Raw genomic sequence first — 18,612 nt, 5'->3', positions numbered from 1 at the left:
TGTCTACAAAAATCTTACTGGAAAGAAAAAGATTGCGTGTTTGTTCTGTACTTCTTACCTCTACAGCAGTTCAGCAATCACACCTGGGTCGCTAGGTGTGAAAAAGATGCGGAGATGAGGCAGCCAGCAGGATTTCATGCTGATGCTAGATGCGTGTTTAGTGTGAAGTATTTAAAGCTGAATTGTGTGAATGTGCTGCCTTAAAACAGGAAACCATTTGCTGGTGGAAGGCATTTGGAAGGGTAGTTACAAAGTTTAGATTGCTTTTCCCCAGTTTATTGTCACAAAGGTCTCGCAGTTTAATCTTACTCAGTTTGGGTTTGGGGTGCATTTCTGCAGGATGTGCACGACTGCAGCGTTTTTTTTCAGGGGACTGAAAATACCAGTTCTGAAAAAGAAAAAAACCCAACAAAACACACACACACCCCTCAACAAAAAAGCACCAAACCCCTAAACCTAAAACAAATATACTTGATAAATAAGAGAAAATTGTAAATTCCTAGGGTTTTTGCAGGTGGGGCAAGTGCTGATCTAAACTCAGGTGTCACATACCCCTCTGCCTCCCACTGGTGGGTGGGTGTGCTGGGTGGGCTCCTGTGGCAGCCCAGGGAGCATTCTGCATGACACCAGTCACTCTCCAGTCCATTTGAGGAGGGGGAAGACAGACCTCTTAGAAATCCTTCCACTTTTGTCCTAGATTTTATCCCAAATACTTCACCTGGACAACTTTTTTACAAAAATTAGTTCCCTACATATGGAACAATATTTCCTTCTTTGACTAGGAAACTGTATTCTATTAAAATGAAGGGCCATTGTCACACTCTTCTTTGGCAAGCGGTCGGCCAGGTAAATATGCAGTGTGAGGTGGTAGCAACTCAATCTACTTCTTACAAAAGTTTTTCCTGCAGCTGATACCATCAGGCGGATTATAATTATTCCTTAAGTTTGTTCTCATGTGCCCTGTTCTCAGTGTGGATTGTTTCAGAATTTCTGTCTGAAGGCTCCAGTGTTTAACAGCTCGGGCTGGTAAAGAATGATCAGTAGTTAAATGAACGCAATTGCCCATCTTTCGTGTGGAAAATTCACATCCTACGTTTTTCTTGTCCCCTTGGAGTTATCAGTGCTTTGTGTTTCCCTCCTTACACATAAAGTCTTCTCCACTCAGCTCCCTTGATGCACCCTGTAAAACAAAGAGTGCAATCGAAGATGTTCCATGACCAGCACTTAATGAGCTGCATTCATTAAGTATTCTAAGAGAACAGCTTCCTTCAAACGGAGTCTGTGGATTTTGAATCTTGGTCATCCAGTTCATTAGTGTAATGCTGAATCAGAAATTCCATATTGTTGCGGTAGAAAATGCAGCGAGCCCCTTCACACAGCTTCCATCTGACACTGGCAAGCAAGCTCTTGTTTTTGCTTCTTGATATACATTCCACTTGCCTCTCAAGGGAATAGGAGACCAATATGTTGTCAGTGTTAAAACTTGGGAGTGGAAATATAAATTATCGTATTGTTTTCTTTGACACAAATAGCTGCTTTGACTTCAGGGAGTTTTATCTTGCCATGTTTAAGTCTCTTAATGATAGCAGCAGGTATTTTTTTCCTTCAGAAGATTTATTACTTTCCAGTGAAGTAAGGGATGACAAAATTATTGAGAAAAAAACCCAAAACAAACTGAAATCTCTCTCCTGTTTTGCTCTGGGCCTTCCTACTACCCCCCAAGCCTGGAGAGCTGTGTAGAGCTCTTGCTCAAGTAGCAGTGCTGTTACAGTTTTGCACACAAGTTACTGCTAAAATGATTTACAGTTGTTTTATGTTGGGTTTGTTACTTCTTTGTTTGGTGGTTGGGTTGTTTTTTTCTTCAGAATTAGCATCCTTTAATTGCTAGAACTTTCTTTTTCCACTTTCATATGCATGGGAAGAAGAAGGAACAGTGAAGCTGTGCATCGGGACGAGAAATGCCTGAAGACTTTTGGGAATAAATTTCACATTCCTATTTCCCTCATGTCTGCTAAGTAATGTTTTTCTCTGTTTTGAGAGCTGGCAGTGTGAGCAGTGTTGGAGCTTCATAGCCTTCCAAGGGCTAGCAGGCATCCCGCAAAGGCACAAGCAGGTAGATAACTGAAGGTGACATTGACAGAGGTGACGAGTGAGCATTTGTGTCACTTTCTGATGCCTGTTGACTTGTTGCTGGGCTACAAGGAGTTGTGGCAATTAAGGATTAAGAACAACATTGAAGAATTAAAACTCATTTTATGGGAAGGCTCTCTGAAGGTACACGAGTGCATGGCATGCCATGCTGAAACAAAAGTACTGAGGGATATTTGCCAAATGTAAAGATTAATCCAATTCGTTCTACCCAATGAAACAGGATCATTTTGATAAACTAATCAGCGGTGACAGACTCCTTCCTTGGGGAGGCTCTTAACCAAGTCCTGGATAATTTCTTTGAATCAGCCCCAGAAAATGTTTGGCTGTCAACTTCATCCTGTTTGCTGCCAATCAGCAAATTTCCTTCCAATAAATTAATTCCAGGCACACCCTGTTGGTTTGGCTGTCCTCTTTCAGGCACAATGCTAACATCGGACTTTGAATTAAAAAATACTTGCAACTTTACAGGGATGTCTTTGCTAGCTTTCATACCCACTGCGTTGTTGTTTGAGATTGTACGTAGTGCATTCCCTACGAGACTTTTTCATACTTGCAAACATTTTGGCACTCCTGCAGGCTTCTTAACTGCTGTTTCATGGGGGAAAAAAGTATTTCACTTCAATGTATAAGATTTTTCTTGTTTAAAAAAATACAGTAAAATATCTGAAAGGAAACTCAAATGTCCTTAAAATGTTAGAAGTGAGAGAAGTTCTTTATCACTTTTATTTAATATTTGTTTACTTTTTTTGTGTAACTCTCAATTTGTTGTTTGAAGCGTGGATTTATGCAGAATTGCACACTTGGAAAGGCCAAGGTTAGTCTGGCGGACAGAAAGGTGTTGGTATGATTTTTCTGCTCTCCTCAGAGCACCGAGGGCAGACCCGCAAGCAGCTCGAGGTGCACCCAGGCAGGGACGGGGGTACTCTTCGCTCCAACCATACAGAAACACTCAGTTCTTCCTCTTTGTGTTTCAGCCTTCAAAGGTTTCCTATGATCTTCAAAGCAGTATTCAAAAGGTGGTTGTGGGTGTAATTAGGTGATTAAATATTTAGCACTGGTTCGACTTTAGTTACAGTGGTTTAGCACTTGTCTTAGTTAATGCAGTTTCTCAAAGGATCGTTCAGATTTTGATCATAAGCGCGCCTTGGGTGATAGTCTTCTGGATTTTAGTGGCATAAGGTCAGGCGGAGACCAATCGACCAGCTTCGCTAGAAAGACTTAAGTTAGGACCAAAGAGTTACTTTTTTCTTGCGTGTTTGTGTTCTTTATAAGTTCATTCTCAACTTATGAGTCCAGTTCACGGTCTGGTTAGCTCTTTGTGTAAGCTCAGAGACTACCTCTCGGAACCAGAGAGGGAAACTTCTTACATCAAGAAGTTTTATCTGACCAGTGTTTCCTGAATGTCCGAGTGTCCCTCGGTGTGATCAAAATGAGCTTTGTGTCCAGGCTTTTATGGTTTAGATGTATGGGAGGGCTGGCAGTAGCAGTTCCTAACTGGTGATTAGCATATTTGGATGATCAGGCAATTACTGATTTAGTGAAACTAGTAGCAGGTTTGTGCAGAGGTTGCTTCTCAGCCGTGACACACCATATTCTCCACAGTCAAGCGCTTGTGTCAACCTCTTAAATCTCACAAATACCCTGAATTTTAATTTCTTTCTTACTTTCAAAATGCTTTCAAAGTAAAGGCAATGAAGCTCATGACAATTGCATATAAGGATTGCTAGCCTGAAAAAATCAAGAAATACTGGCTTAGAACATCGGGCTTTGGGTGAGCCCTCCAAAGCGAGTGCAGTCCTCTCTCAGCCCGCTTCTGTTACCACGTCAAGCCACTTGCAGAGGATGTAAGGGAGACAGTTTTTCCCATTTTGGAAAATGGGATCAATGTTCCCATCTATTATATTTTTGCTGAGAAACTAAAGTCCATTCAGGATTAGGAATTGTTCACATAACGGGTTGTGCTTTGCTTGCTTCACCAGTTTAGTATCTTTCTTCTGAACTATCTGTTATTTTGATATTTGAATGTAGTTATGTTATAGTTTTCCTTTTGAAAGACAGAGATTTACTGAATACCATAAATTCTAGGAGTATTTCTACACCAAAGTGTAGCCATTAAAATTTCTTCGGTGAGTTAATGTTCAGGATGTAGCGTTGATGGTATTGAAGACAAATGGCTAAGACAAGGGATGCTACGATCTCTTATCTATAATCCAGTTCTTCAGCATATAAGGGCTGAGTTGGCTGCAGTGGTACAGAATCAAGTCCTAAATTGGGGTGACACGACACTGAAGTCAATAATTTACATCGGAGTGCTCCGGCGGGCCAGCTGCCCTAGGTATGTCTTGGAGGAGGCAGAGTGGCGATTACTCCAGTGCCATAAACCCAGCTGCTCAGCACCTCTCCCTCTGCACAGCTGGCTGCTTGGAAGGTATTATCCTTACACACAAGAGAAAGTGCCAGGCGATGGCTTTTCTGCCATTCTCACCTTCGCTTTTGTTCTCCTTCCTCTGACACTGCCAGGTGCCAACGCTTTCCACGGTCACTTGGGGCAGCTCACGGCTCCTTGCAAGGGCACATGTGCAAGCGAAACAGAAATTCTTAGGGCAGTGCAAAGTCTTACCATTCGTGGCCCAAGTCAGGCATAGAGGTGACAATTTGTCTTCCTAAGACCAGTGAAGAACTGACAGTAAGGCTGAAATAAGCAGTAGAAATATCTGTCTTGTTTCCTCCCTTTCAAATACGCACAAGACAAAGGAAAGGCAAACGGTTTGGTTTTATTCTAGTAGCACTGCCTGTAACTGGAAGTCTCTCCAAGATGACAGAGCACCTTTTTTTTTTTTTTTTTTAAAAAAAAAAGAACTCTAAAACAATTTGGCCCCCAAATATGAAACTTCTGAGGGAGAAATGGGAAGATGTCCACAGAAAAGAAGAACTCTAAAACAATTTGGCCCCCAAATATGAAACATCTGAGGGAGGAATCGGAAGATGTCCACAGCTGCCTCTACATCTGTGTCTCCTTGTGTGCAGGCAAGGACTTCCTTGGTCGAAGGTGCTCTGGCCCACTGACACTGCTAGCTTTGGAGCAATGGCCCATGCGAAGTGCTCTGAGTTTGTTGGGAAGAGGACATGTGTGTGGTTTTTTAAGTGAGTTTGTATAAAGAAGTAATGGAAAGATTGTTGTCCCTTAAGCCCTGCAAGACCAGTAACATTCCTGTGAACCACTCCTGGGAATTTCAGCTACATGCATAGAAAATGGTTTTCATATGATGTAGAGAAAATATGATGGTAATTCAGTGGTCTTGCAGAATCAGCTAAAGTGCCCCAGCTACATTGTGCCATTCTCCCAGGCTGGCTGGCGATTCTCTTTCATTAAACGATACAAGGTATTGCCTTTCTGTCAAATCAAGCAATTAACGCGTTAGCAACCACCATATCAGTAAACTGAGAAGGCTACACACCAGTGTTGCTCAGCCTGGTGCACATATATATATATTTATAAGCCCCCAAACCCTTAGTTTGAAATGACTGCTTCCCTGACCCACCACACAATGCAAGCTCTCCGCAGCTCCTTGAAAACGGATATGAGAACATTTCCCAAAGCTCCACTTAACGAGCTGTAAAAATGTTTTTTATTTACCAAATCCCAGCAACCTAACCACAGCCCGAACAATATAACCAGCTCCCTTCTCCCTAGAGCTTTGCCGTTTATCCTGTACACATCACACAGGGTTTGGGAGAGGACTCTCTGCCCTCTGCTCCCTCGGGGCTGGATCTTCCCCCTTCTCCACACAAGCCCAAGTAGCCATGCTGTTGGGCATGGGGCCCTGTCACGTCGGGAAGAGCAGGGTTTTCCTCCCCGACCCCTAAGCTGTGGGTCTGCTGTGTGATTGCTACCATGATCGTTAGTCTTCAGTAGCCCTTATTCCTCAAGGACGTTAACGAGGAAGATTTATATTGCAGGCATACTTTTATCTGTGCCAGATACAACAGTGGTGAGGGAGGTACGCCAGATGTTTTTGGATCAGAGGAATCACTTGTGGGTTTTGGTTCTCAAAGAGCTCAGGTCTTGTCCCAGTTGCACCAGTGGTGATTAAGAGTTTCTGCATTGAAGTTCATGAGCCACTTTTTCAACTGCTATAAATTAATATATCTCCACTGACAAGCACAGACTGATGCCATGTTATGCCCGCTAACAAGTTGGTAGAAAGACTAGGTATCTTCAGATGGAAACTGAGTCAGGTCCTGAAGTTCTAACATGGGTCATCCATATAGGCAAGCTCTGAGTCAGCAGTGAATCCACTGCAGGCTCTGCGTTGTGCTTCCCTGAAAAGGACCGGGGGGAAAGCAATGACCGTGTCTCAGAGCACTGACTCGGATACTCATCTCACTCGGGGGTCATATTGCTACCTACATCTGTGGAGAAAGCGAGAACCTGAAAATAAGTGAGGATGCCATATTGTGAGACTCAAAAAATTTTCTGGTTGTAATTTAAGTTGGAAAAGCAGCTGCTAATCCTTCTGAAAGTTGCTTACCTCCAGTAGAATTGAAGAAAATCAGGTGGGCAGAAGGCCCAAAGAAATCAGAAAGAAATTTTTCTAAAATTAATTAAGTCTACTCAGTACATTATTTTTGGTAAACTTCATGCATCTGAGTGCCAAGGACTTTATTGGAATCTATTGGCATCTATCAGAAAGAGTTGAAGACTTTTTTTGACTACTTTGCATGGTTTATGGTGCAAATCCTTTTTCTAGCTGTTACATATTCCATCAGCACCATCAAAGTAGGAGAAACCATGTATGAACTGGCATTGCATTGGTGTAAGTCACGATGGGGTTAGTCTGTATTTCATGGATCTGACCTTTTCCTCAAATCCCACTGTGCTGTGTAGGCAGTGGTGCCTGGCTTTCACTGTTGTCATCAGTTACAGTCACATCATTAAATGACTGCAAAAACAGTGCAGAAGCTAGATTCATAACATATCCTTCAGCTCTCTACTTCTTTCTCTCCCTTAGTGTATATATATATTTATGCCTTAGTTGTTTTTATAAAATATTTTGGAATTTTGGTGCTATTGGAAAAAAATGTACAAATTCATCATCTGATTTTGGATACTGAAAGTTGTGCCGCTGATGCATTATGTATGACAGATTCAAATATACTTTTTTCCCCTGAAATCTAAAATACCCTAGCTCATACTAAAATTCAAGATACTTCTCTGGCCTGCCACTTCTCTTGAACAGGCCAAGCTGAATTGTGCTTATTTAATACAATAACTATTAAATTTCTTGAAAAGAAATTATTTTTCAATGAAGCAATAATTCTGAGAAAGCTTGCAGCACTTTTGGCTAAGATCATCCTAGGAGGCGGAGGGGTGGGGGGGGAAGCAAAAGCCCATTGTTAGGTTGGAAAGAGTTCAATTTATAATGACGTATAAAAGGATTAAGACAGAAATTACTTTTCAATATAGTCTTCCTTGGGATGTTTGCAGTTGTTCGCTCACTCCTTGGCTTTGTTTTTACCATCTGCAGCTGCCTCTGAACTGCTACACTTAACAACTGTCCAAGTCTAGTCCCTGTACGTCGCAGCAGCCTGTGCCGCAGCGATCTGGCCGCAATCGTTAGGAAAACTCGTCAGCCGGGGCCTGACGCTAACGGCGGGCAGGACGTGTGAGCGCTCTGCTGAGTGGGGCCACGGGGAAAAGGCATGAAGGGCAGGGCTGAGCAGCAGTGGTGTACGGTGGTAATTCCCCCGAGTCGGAGAGATTCAGAGAAACGAGCAAGGTTTGTGCTTGTTCCTTCTTCTGTGAGTAAGGGTTCAAGAGTAAGGGTTTGGCGAGCCCGATGTTCCAAGTGCAGCGAGGCTCCGAGGAGATGTAGCCCCTGCTCCGAGTGTGGCTGTGACTCCTGCTCGCCAACCGATAGTCTTCCTTGACCTCAGTTTCCTACCAGTAGGACAAGGGTAACAACCCTGCCTTTCTCCCACCTTTGATCTCTGCTGCCACCTGAATTATTTCAGGAAAAATGGTCCAAATGAGGCTGAACAAATGTCGGTGGGGCAGCGCCGATGACCCTGCTGCGGTCGCGGCACACGGCCACTGCTGGCAGGAGTGTCTGTGCCCTCCCTGCTGTGTTTTGTTCAGATGCTTCCCAGTTCCTTTACTGTTGCCAGGACTGAGTAACACAGATTTTTCTTCTAACTCAGAGGTGTCTTAGAGGTGCATACCTCTCCGTGTCGTCTGAGCCAGCACGCAGCCCATAAACTTGCTCCGGTAATTCATGCTCCTTTTCAGGAATGCTAAATGTAAGTTTTTATTCCCTGTTCAGGGGGCTTATTCTCAGAACAACGAGATGGCTTCTTCATGAGTGTTGCATTAGCAGCTCTGTGCCTAGCTGGAGGTGCTCGGTTTCCCCCTTTCTCTGTGCCTTGCCGTATGTTAATTTTTCTCCTGTGCCTTTGACTAGTTTAAATTGCTCTTGCTGTCTGGTTTGAACTCTGCCAACACAATCAGCCTGTGGTTTTGAACGCTCACTCTGACACCTTCGCTTTGGGAATGGGCTGTAAGGAATCCACTTAGGAGCACTGCGCACCCTCCGGTGCATCATGGCATCTCCCGTCCAGCTCATCCTCTGGCCAGCCGTTCCTTTGTGCTCCAGCAAAAACCTGCCAGCAGTTTGCTTTTGCACCACTGGTGTTGTCCACTTCTGTGTTGTAGGCTAGTTTCTCATCTCGGGGAGAAAAAAAACGTTAAAATTCTGACTTCTGGTCTGTTTCTGAAGTCTAACGATGACTTCCCTTATGTGGCTTCAGTGCAACTTCCAAACAGTATTGTTAATTCTTGGGGGAAAGGAAGGAAAAGGCTAATTTGCAGTCACTTACACCAGCAGAAAATCTGCACAAGGTGCAACCACAGTTTTTTAATTACACATTTGCCTCACTTTGGACAAGCATAAATGATTGCACATGGTACAAGGTGAGGGAATGGAGCCTTCGATATGTGCTGGGATAGCTGAGATATAACTTAGCTACATGACTTCATCTGTTACACAAAGCCTCACCGAATTCCTTGGTGCCAGTTCAGAAGTTCAGAACTTGGGTGGCTGGGCAGGATGGAGTGTTTTAATACTGCGGTGGGGGCAGATTGAGCCCACTTGACCTAGAGCGCTCCCTGAAAGCTGTAGCCCTTTCAAACAAGCCCAGTTCCCTTTGCCTTCCCACAAATAATGCTGTTCCCCAGCTGGTGGTGGAAAGCTGATGAATTCTTAGAGCCAGTGGTACCATCATCATTTATTCCAGTTCAGCAGCTCAGCCACCATTTTCTGTCCCAAACACATAAATCCTTTCTCACCATCATCCTGATTTTCTCCTTTTCTTTAATATATTCTCTTCTCACCCAAGGTCAGCCCTAGTCTTCTCTTATTCTTCAAGGGAAAGGGAAAAAAGCTTTGGCCGAGCTTGCTGTCAGCTTTTTCCTCTGCCTTTTGCTTCCATCAAGTGTATGAGGGGTTTGTATGGGAGGAGGAACCGGCAGCTGAGCAGAGTCAGAAAAGGAGTCCATTTGTGTGAAAGGCCTTTAGGGTACACAAAGGGAAGAAGGAGGAGGAATGGAAACTTTCAGAGAGAAGAGAAAATTATCTATCCCCCAGGAGAGCAACAATCTGGAGAGGAGCTGCCTTACACCGCACTTCCCCCCCTCCCCATAATTGTTTATCTCTTCTTAGTGTTAAGTGAAATAGTGACTGACAGTCATGTTTGGTGTAACAGGCACATCGGCAGTACCGAAATGCATTTTACTACACCACCACTCTGTGGTCTCATTCAGGTGCCCCTTTTCCTCCTTCCCCCCCCCAGCTCCGAGAAGAATTTTGTAGCTCAATGATTCCAGCCTTTATGTCAGGTGAGAGCACTTTTACAACAGGTATATAAGAGTGAAGCCATCTATTTGCATTAAAAAAGTAATTTCATTGAATAGTACATGCCATTTTTGAGGGTCTGGTGGTTCTGCCGTTTATATGTACATGGGATGATGCTTTGCTAAAAATTGCAGCAGGTCCCCCCCTTTTCTTCATGCAAAATGTTGTTGGCATTAGCATACGCACTGCCCCCCCCCCCCCCCATTGGTAATCCCATCTTATTAGTTTTCTTGTATCAAATCCCTGTTCATTGATAAATACAAGCAAATTCTCTCATTTAAATTCATTTGCCAAGAACAAGAAGTGCTAAAAACGCCCATGGGCTGATGCAGCTTTGACCACAGATGTGCCGTCCCGGCTGTACGAGAGTAAATCAGATATCTGGGTTTCACACAATATTCCTGAACCTGGCTTGAAGACACTAAAATCTTTAATCAAATATTTCAGGAGTGGAAATTCTAACACAGTTATTGAATGTTTGGAACAAATGCTTTTAAAGTATGAGCAGAACTAGCCAGGCATTTGCAAGGATCCTAGACTGAGTAAGGTTTTTCTCTGTAATTAAGCATTGTTATAAAAAGGCTTTTTGGGGCTTTGTTTCCTATAGAAACAAGGTGTCTGGAATCACAGTGTTCTCCTGTCTATCTGTCTGCTCTTAACTTTTCAGTTCTTGCACAAATTAAGTGAAATTTGAACCAGTCTCAACACATTTGATGGAGAGGAAGAGATCTCAACAATATTAGCTCTACAGCTCCTGTAAGAGTAGGAAGCACAGAGAAACCACACGAGTATTTCCCTTCAGTGAAAAAAACGCAGGGTGTGTTCAACTTTATTAGACATGAAAAAATCCACGAAGGAAAGGCTTCATTAGTTCTGTCGCTCGCAGAACTACCTGTTCATGTAGCAAGAACACTTTCTGAGCTATTTGGAGTCATAACGTTTGTAACAGGTATGTGAGGCAGCAAGTGGCAAGGCTGTGACAGTAAGGCTGTCTGGATTGCAGCTTCTGCACTGCAGAAGTTCCTGACACGCGCTGAGAATGTGACATTTGCTTTCCAGCTGGGATGAGGGGAGAGGGGAGCGAGCAGCCAGCCCGTGAGCAGCTCTGGAGCTCCTCCCTGCTCTGATGCACTCAAAGAAGTTGGGAAGTGAGGGGCAATAACATGTCCTAGACCTTGACAAGGGGTAGTGCCGATGGTTTTCTCTTCCCCCTAACAGCAGAGGACCCAGTTTGGTTTCTGAATCACCATCTCGGTGGAGGGAGAGACTTCTTAGTGCTGGTTATGTGGCTGTGTCCATGAGCATTACTGGGCATTGCCTTTGGGAAAGTTCTGCCACCTCTACATGCTGGGGGTCCCTCTTGCTTGAGCGTTACGCTGCTCGAGGTGTCGGGATTGTTAGTAGAGACAAAAGCAGTACACTTCACTGATTATACGTTATATGAAGGTAATATACCCACTGTGTCTTTCATACTCACCTGAATCAGCATATCGAGCCACCTGGGGCACTTGGCTGTCGTAGAAGAATGAGAATTTCATGAGGACTGAACTCCTGAGTCTTCACATTTGCTCCTTTAAATAGCAAATTTATTTTTTTATAAAGTAAAAAAAAAAAAGGTACAGGGAGCTGGCAGACGGTCTCAGCATGGGAAAGGAGCTTCATCTTAGTTTTCTATTTACTTATTAAGAGTTTCTCCCTGGTAATGCACCATAAAACAAATTAAAAACATTCTTAACTGCTTACAGTACAGAGAAGAGGTGCTTGGAGAAAGCGGTAAATCTGAGGCCAACTGAGAGTGTTTTCTGATGAGAAAAATATTGTCAACATCTTTTCAAGGAATGCAGTTTTTAAGATTGAGATACAGATGTTTAAATAGCGTATTGCTATAGAGTTAAGCATTAAGCATTACTGATGGTTTTAGAAATTCTACTCTAAATTGTTGAAAGAGAGGAAACAGCAGAAAAGAGATTTATATGACAATTTCACGTATAAACTAATTTCCTTGTTTTTCATGAAATGGCCAAAACAAAATTTTGCCTAATATGACCACTTGCTCGCATGAGAGATGACTTTCAGTTGACAGCCCCTTGCAATTCATTATCTAATAAATATCTTTTTATAGGATATTACTGTGGAAAAAGTAAGCTCCTATTAGTAAGAGACTCTCAGTTTCTCTCGGTAGTGCAGAGTCCAGGGAAATCAGCGTGTACAGTGTATTTATTGCCTGGCATTTCTTAGTCTAGTCCAGAACATGTCATTACTTTATATTCTCTATGAGGAGGTAGGAGAGGAGGCATTTGGGCTCTGATTCCAGAGGGTCAGTGAGATTCTTGGTTCTTTTTTACAGTTTCCTACTTTGGGTGTAGCATCCTTCATAGTGCAAAAAAGGAGGCCAAAATCTGCTGTCTTCAACACCCTAGAGCTGTGTTGATTTTATTTGCGTATGTTTAAAAGCCAGGGCAGAATTTAGCTCAGCACTAGAAATTCCATTTCCCAGGGAAAAAGATCAACAGAAGATGGTGTGTGCACACTCAAAAAAAAAAAAAAAAAATCATAGAATTACTACTCTAATGTTCCCATATGCTTAATATTTTTTCTCTGAGGATTCCATCAGGTGACAGTGCCGGGTTGAATTGCATGCCAGACTGTCTAAGCTGGCCTGTCTCCTATTATTTTTATATCGTTTTGCCTTTTTGCTTCTAATTCCTAGAAATTGCAGGGGTATACTTCCATGCCTAAACGGCCAAACTTTTACACTGTGTGCAACCAGCTTTAGTCTTGAACCATTATACTCTGTCCCTAAAGTAAACCCCATCACATACTGGTGGTCGAAGCCAAGACCCAGGGTGGCTGGTTCCTCCTTTCTGGAACAAGACTGCTTTCGATTCATCAGGGATCTTTCACGTAGCTTTTTATTTTTCAGCCTTATTCCTTCTGACTGGATTTTGACCAAAGCTGAGCTAACAGTTTTGAAGCATACAAGCAATTCTCTAAGTGTAATCAAGATTCATATAGTTCGTGGTTTGATTTTTCTGTGTAGCACGCCCTAAGGAATTATTTTCCCCCAGAAAAGTTCTTTCCCTTTTAATAGCGCTTGGGTTTTTTAGATTAGTTTTCAGGCTGCACAGATCACATCAGAATAAAGGCAACGCTATTGTTCTGGTTCCTGGGGTGCCATTGTAAAAACGCTTTTTTTGCCCCCCTGAATGTTAAAGGTGCCTCCTGCCAAACTTTGTTTCTTAAAGGTGTAGGGATGAAATAAAAATGTAAGAATCACGAGGCAGTTACTGCAACCAAATATTTTATTGATCATAAATGTGTGCAGCTCTGGGGTGTGGCAGGTTTTCCACTTCATTTACCAGTAGGTAGATACAGGGAGGTACTATAAAATGAGTGTCATTAGGTCTTCAAGGAAGATTAACTGTACTGAGAATAACTTACGTGTCCTAGCGTAAAGCAAATAAACAGCAAAGTGAGAGCCAGTGCGCTTAGTTTTGTGGGTCAAACCTGGACAGTGCCACTCAGCTTTTCTGAAATTCGTGATGAAATAACTTATTTGCTCCCCACAAACCTATACAGGAGTGAGGTTCTCAGTGGGGAGATGGTTCCTGGTTCTCTGTGGGAAAATCTTGCAGGCTCCAGGATCTGCGCACGTTGTTCCCCACTTCCTAGGAAGAGGAGGGCACGCTGCCTCCCCCAGCCCTTGCTGTAGCTCTCCCCGTGGGGGAGGACTGGGGCCGTTGTGGAAATCTTGTGGGATGGAAGGAGCTTGCCATGGGTGGGACAGGGAGGGGGCACAGCTGTTGTCCTCGCTTCTACCCTTCATCCCATCCATCTCCATCAACAGGAGAAATTTAGGAAAACCTAGTGTAATATTCCATATGGAGAAGACATTTGACTCATGGAGATTCCGTGGTAATGTGTGATAAGTGAGCCGTCACATCTGTGGGGGTCCGTTTTGATGGAATTACTGGGGTCTTTTCTTGTCTTGTTTTCAAAAAGACTGTTTTCCTGTGCCACCTATCCTCTGCTCATCCTGAGAGTGCTAATGAGGACCTGCAGAAGTGGTCAGAAGATGCCTGCTAGCAATGCCATTTCTGTAGATGGTATCCTACAGAAATACATTGGATTTAATTTATTTGGTTAGGACATCTGGGTTTTGTCTGCTGTAACCAATTTCTTTGACTAACCACATCTGGTCTAAGCAACACGCGCTGTATTTCTGTGGCTACAGCAATTTCATCCTGGTTCTGAGATTTACAGAAGTTTGTTCATTTATGAGCAAAAGACGCTCAAAATTCTTTTGTTAGCATTTCTGTGGGATGGCTTTTGTTTAGCTTACCTTGATAGATACTCAGACGCTTTGTGCCAAGAATCAGCTTTTAACATGAGCCAGGCTTGTTCTTTGGCAGCCTTATTTAATTACAGATCCATCCTGAAATTTGTTTTGTCCTCGCTGGAGAATTCATTTTTGAAGATAGTAGAAAAAGCTCTGGAAGATGTAATGACTTTGTAAAGGGTGTTCATTTCGACTGGGAGACCTGGCCTCAAGTGATCCTACAGAGGCCTCTGTTCGCAGGGCCGAGACTATTTCACTCAACCTCTTTTGCAGATTCCAGAAACAAATACCATTGAAGTTTGATACTGTGACGGAGTCCCCTAATGACAAGCAGGTATTAATACATCTTCCTCCTGAAACAAGCGGTCCTGAATGACAAGACTCTGCAGTATGTTTTCCAGTCCCTCTGATACCCAGGTCTCTGGATTATGGCATAGCGCGGAGGCTGACCTATAACTCTTACGAATACAATACAGTGCTGGCGGACAGCCAAAATTCATAAACCAGCGAGTGTATTTCCTCATAAATATGACTATTTTGAGATACTGCCACCTTCTGGCAACTGGGGAGAGAATATTCAGAGTACTTCTTAGTGAAAACCCTTCCAGCATCTCACATTATGAGAAGACACGCTTCCCAAAGTTAACTTGGAATGTAATGTTCCATTTATTTTCTGCAGGACCTATGCTTTGAAAGACCTGTCGATGTGGATCCCTAATGTGTTCCTGACGTGGAAAGTGGTGTGTGCTTTTCCTGCTTCATTTTCCATCTTAGTCATTCATTTTAGCAGCTGCCCTCAGTCTTCACTGGTGTCACTGGGAAGAAGTATCCCTTCCGTGCCCCCCTTTTTTCCATTGCCCCCTCCAATACTGGTATAGAATTTTTAGGAGTATAAGGTGAACCAAGCATTAGCAGAATATCGTCTTACTAATTCTATTCACCTTTGAAGCTAACTGTTTAGGAATCGTTCGTTTACACACTGATAGCTTCCTTGAAATACATTCCCAGTGTCTGTCTGACTACAGAGACTCAGGCAAGGTCATTGCATTTATTGAGTGTGAAGAAGGAAGTGGGGTGATGTTCCCCTCATACAAAAACTCCATCCCATCCACCGGATTCCTGAAAGGTACCTGCTCTTCCACAGGCACTTGCAGGGGCTTTAAGACAGACATAAATCCGCTGCTCTCTTCCTACCACACAGGCCTGTAGGGATCAGCTGTGCCCTCTGAGAAGTCATGACAGAGCTGAGCTTCTCTTCTCTGGGAGACAGTGGAAGAAATTTTTTCCCCTTAGTCATTTATTTTGACATACAAAGGTGTTAGATTGCCAGCCCGCAGGAAAGGGGAAGATTTCTGTCTCTCAGGATTCTCATCCTGTGGCCAAAAGAGAAGTCCACCTGCTGGATGCACATAAAAATTCAAAGCTGACAGGAAAAGTTCTTGTTTCATGGGAAGAAATTGATGTGTTTTGTATTTGCTTGGACTCGAGGGTTTCCTCTGTGGTTTGTTTCCCCCCCCCCCCCCCCCCAAAAAAATATCTTGTATAACAACACAAGAAGTTGTTGTATTTATATATTGTTGGGTTTTACATTTCTGCTCTAAACAGCTTTATAGAAATACACGTTCATTTCTTTGACCAGACATCTCTATAAATAATCAATTTCCAAACAACTTGTTTGAAATTTCTTATGCTAAGCAAGAAGGCAGACGATGCAAACCTGTATACTTCATATGTAGAAGTTACAGGGCTCTGCTCAGAAGACTGGGAAGTTGGATAAGCGTCATCTGAATTTGTAAGAAGGTGGTGGAAATGCAGAGGCAGCCGTATCAAATGGCCTTTGTAAAGCTGAGCGTGGAAGTCAGGTGTCCTGAGAGTGGGCTGCCTGCGATGGCTGTCACTCCTGTGTCGTGTCATCCAATAGTGCGGTAATTCGGCTGCTTTGAACATTGTGATAACTTGTTTATTTCATTTTACTTAACGGTGAATATCATTCTGTCTTCATCAGCTTAAAAATAGTTAGAAATTTGCATTAACTTACAATGCTGCTGAAGTATAAAGATGGTTAATATTTTCTCAGAAAGAGATTGAATAATGACATTTCCATGTTGCGATTATGCTGACTCTATGTAAGGGGCAGGTCCCTATATAGGTAATTAACAACTAAAGAAAAGGTGTACTCTAGGAAACTGATTATCTTTATTCCTATCTGACAGTGATTAATTTATAGTTGAACAGATGCTCACATGCCACATGATATTAAACTGCAATAAATTCTATCTTGAGCTCATAGGCCAAGTGAAGGAGTCAAACAGAAAGTATAATAAAATAAGGATTTAATCTCTTTTGAAATCTAGTGGGTGTGAATTTGAGAGTCATGTGGGAAGCAAGCTGAGGGTTCTCGTGAGAATGCCAAAGAGCAAATAGCTACCTGAATGGCAAAATAGTTTATCGTGGTCCTGCACACGGAGATTTTGTCAACTTTCTGAATTTTCTTTTGTGAATTTTGAATGCATGATGTGCAGAGTGCCATAGTCGTATCAACAGGACTAAGAAAAGAATAATTCCCTTTAGCTCTCCGTATCTTAGGACAATTCTCTCTTAACTTTCCAAGTCCAGAAGGAGAGGGGGAGTGGAATGTAATATTTCTCCACCTTACAGTTCCTGCTTTTTTCTTCCTTCCTAGTGGAGGATATAACTGAGCAGAAAATACGCCACACTGTTAGCAACCTTTTGATTTGGATTTGTATCCTCAATAACTTTATTAATAACAGTCCTGTGCCACTAATTCAAAAAAATATTTGCATTTTAGCCTACGATTGCAAATTTCAGGAAAGAATATTCTTGATGTCCCACCAAGTCTATCCATTTATAGACTGAGGGCTGGGTTAAGAGCATACCGTGGGAAATGATGTGTAGCTCTGCTGTCCTCAGTTGGTTATCAATGATTTCAGTAGAATTTCATTTAGGAAAGGGAGGAGTAAAAGCAATGTAAGTTCTTAGTCTATGATCCATTGCAGTTTTCTAACTGTATCAGGTCACCTGGGTTATTTGGGTGGATTAAGTCCAGTGAGACTGTATGTTGAAATGCCTAGCTGGACTGGACCTGGAGGAACACTGGCTTATTGTGTAAATTAAAATAAGTTATCTGGGGCTGCCATTAATGAATTGTCAGCAATTAGAGGAAGATCTTTTGAGCAGTTACTGCTATTTGCTAGTGGTTACTGATAACAGCTCTGGAAAGGCAGATGCTGCCTGTGTTTCTGATGCAAAACTGTCCCCATCCACCAGTCAGCGCAAGGGCAGTGTGGCCAGGAAAGGAGACGGAGCAATTATTTTTCAGGAAAATAAGGTAGGATGAGAGAAGTCAACTAATTCAGGCCAGGGGGTAACCCTGAAAATGCCAAAAGCTGCTCTGGGTCATAGAAAGCATATGCAGTCAAATTTTAAAATGGCACCGGAATGCTGCTTGCTGACTTCAGTAGGAGCTCGTCTCACGCTGAAGCTCCCCAGTGGTCATTCTCCTCCCTTGCCTTTGTTGCATCTGGCTTTGAGAGACGCTGGAGACAAGGCTGTGTTTTATCTGCTTTGAGCTCAGACCTCATTAGAAAAGGGGACTGTATGTGTGAGTAACTGAGATGGAACACAAAGAAATGCAGTGCAAGATGGCTTTCAATTTACTGTGCCTGGATAAACGCATTCTCCTATGGAGTAATTTGATGGGCAGTGTCTGCTGCTCCTGGGTAACTGTCTTAAATAGAACAAAAGTACAAAATGTCATGTACAATCACTCTGTTATGTAAATCAGCTAAACTACTGGGAGAAAGGTTGTAGCTCTGAGGTGGGGGCTGGTGGAGGAGGGGGTCGTTACCCTTGGGGACTTTCTCTGGCAGAGAGAGAAAAGAGGAGAGGGGACGTTTGTTGCCTGCAGCTCATGAAGGAGCTGGCTGGGAGATGGGTAAATATGACATGCCTCGAAACCAGTATATATATCGAGTGTAATTTATTGTTGTTTTTAGCGTCCAGCAGAGTTACAAATTTTAGTTCGAAGGCTTGTATTTCAGAGCTGTTTTTGAAGATCCCTGGTAAGGGACAAGAGGTCAGAAATGTGGTGGTTGGTTGTGAATTATGTTCTCCCGTGGGTATCTGGGATTTTCTGCCTGTTATTAGGAATCTGAGTGAGCTCATTTTGGTGAGTAGTCGTTCTTTAGTTGC

At 42.9% G+C, this 18,612-nt stretch overlaps 1 protein-coding gene across 2 annotated transcripts in view; it reads left to right on the top strand.

Moving 5' to 3' along the window:
* LOC119156410 (glypican-5-like) overlaps positions 1–18,612 on the top strand; it is a 384,241-nt gene that overhangs the window by 187,238 nt on the left and 178,391 nt on the right. The gene's annotated exons all lie outside the window — the stretch shown is intronic.

This window comes from Falco rusticolus, chromosome 13 (assembly GCF_015220075.1).
Source record: "Falco rusticolus isolate bFalRus1 chromosome 13, bFalRus1.pri, whole genome shotgun sequence".
NCBI lineage: Eukaryota > Metazoa > Chordata > Aves > Falconiformes > Falconidae > Falco > Falco rusticolus.
The sequence above is the reverse complement of the archived record's forward strand: the minus strand, read 5'-3'. Positions and strand labels throughout refer to the sequence as shown.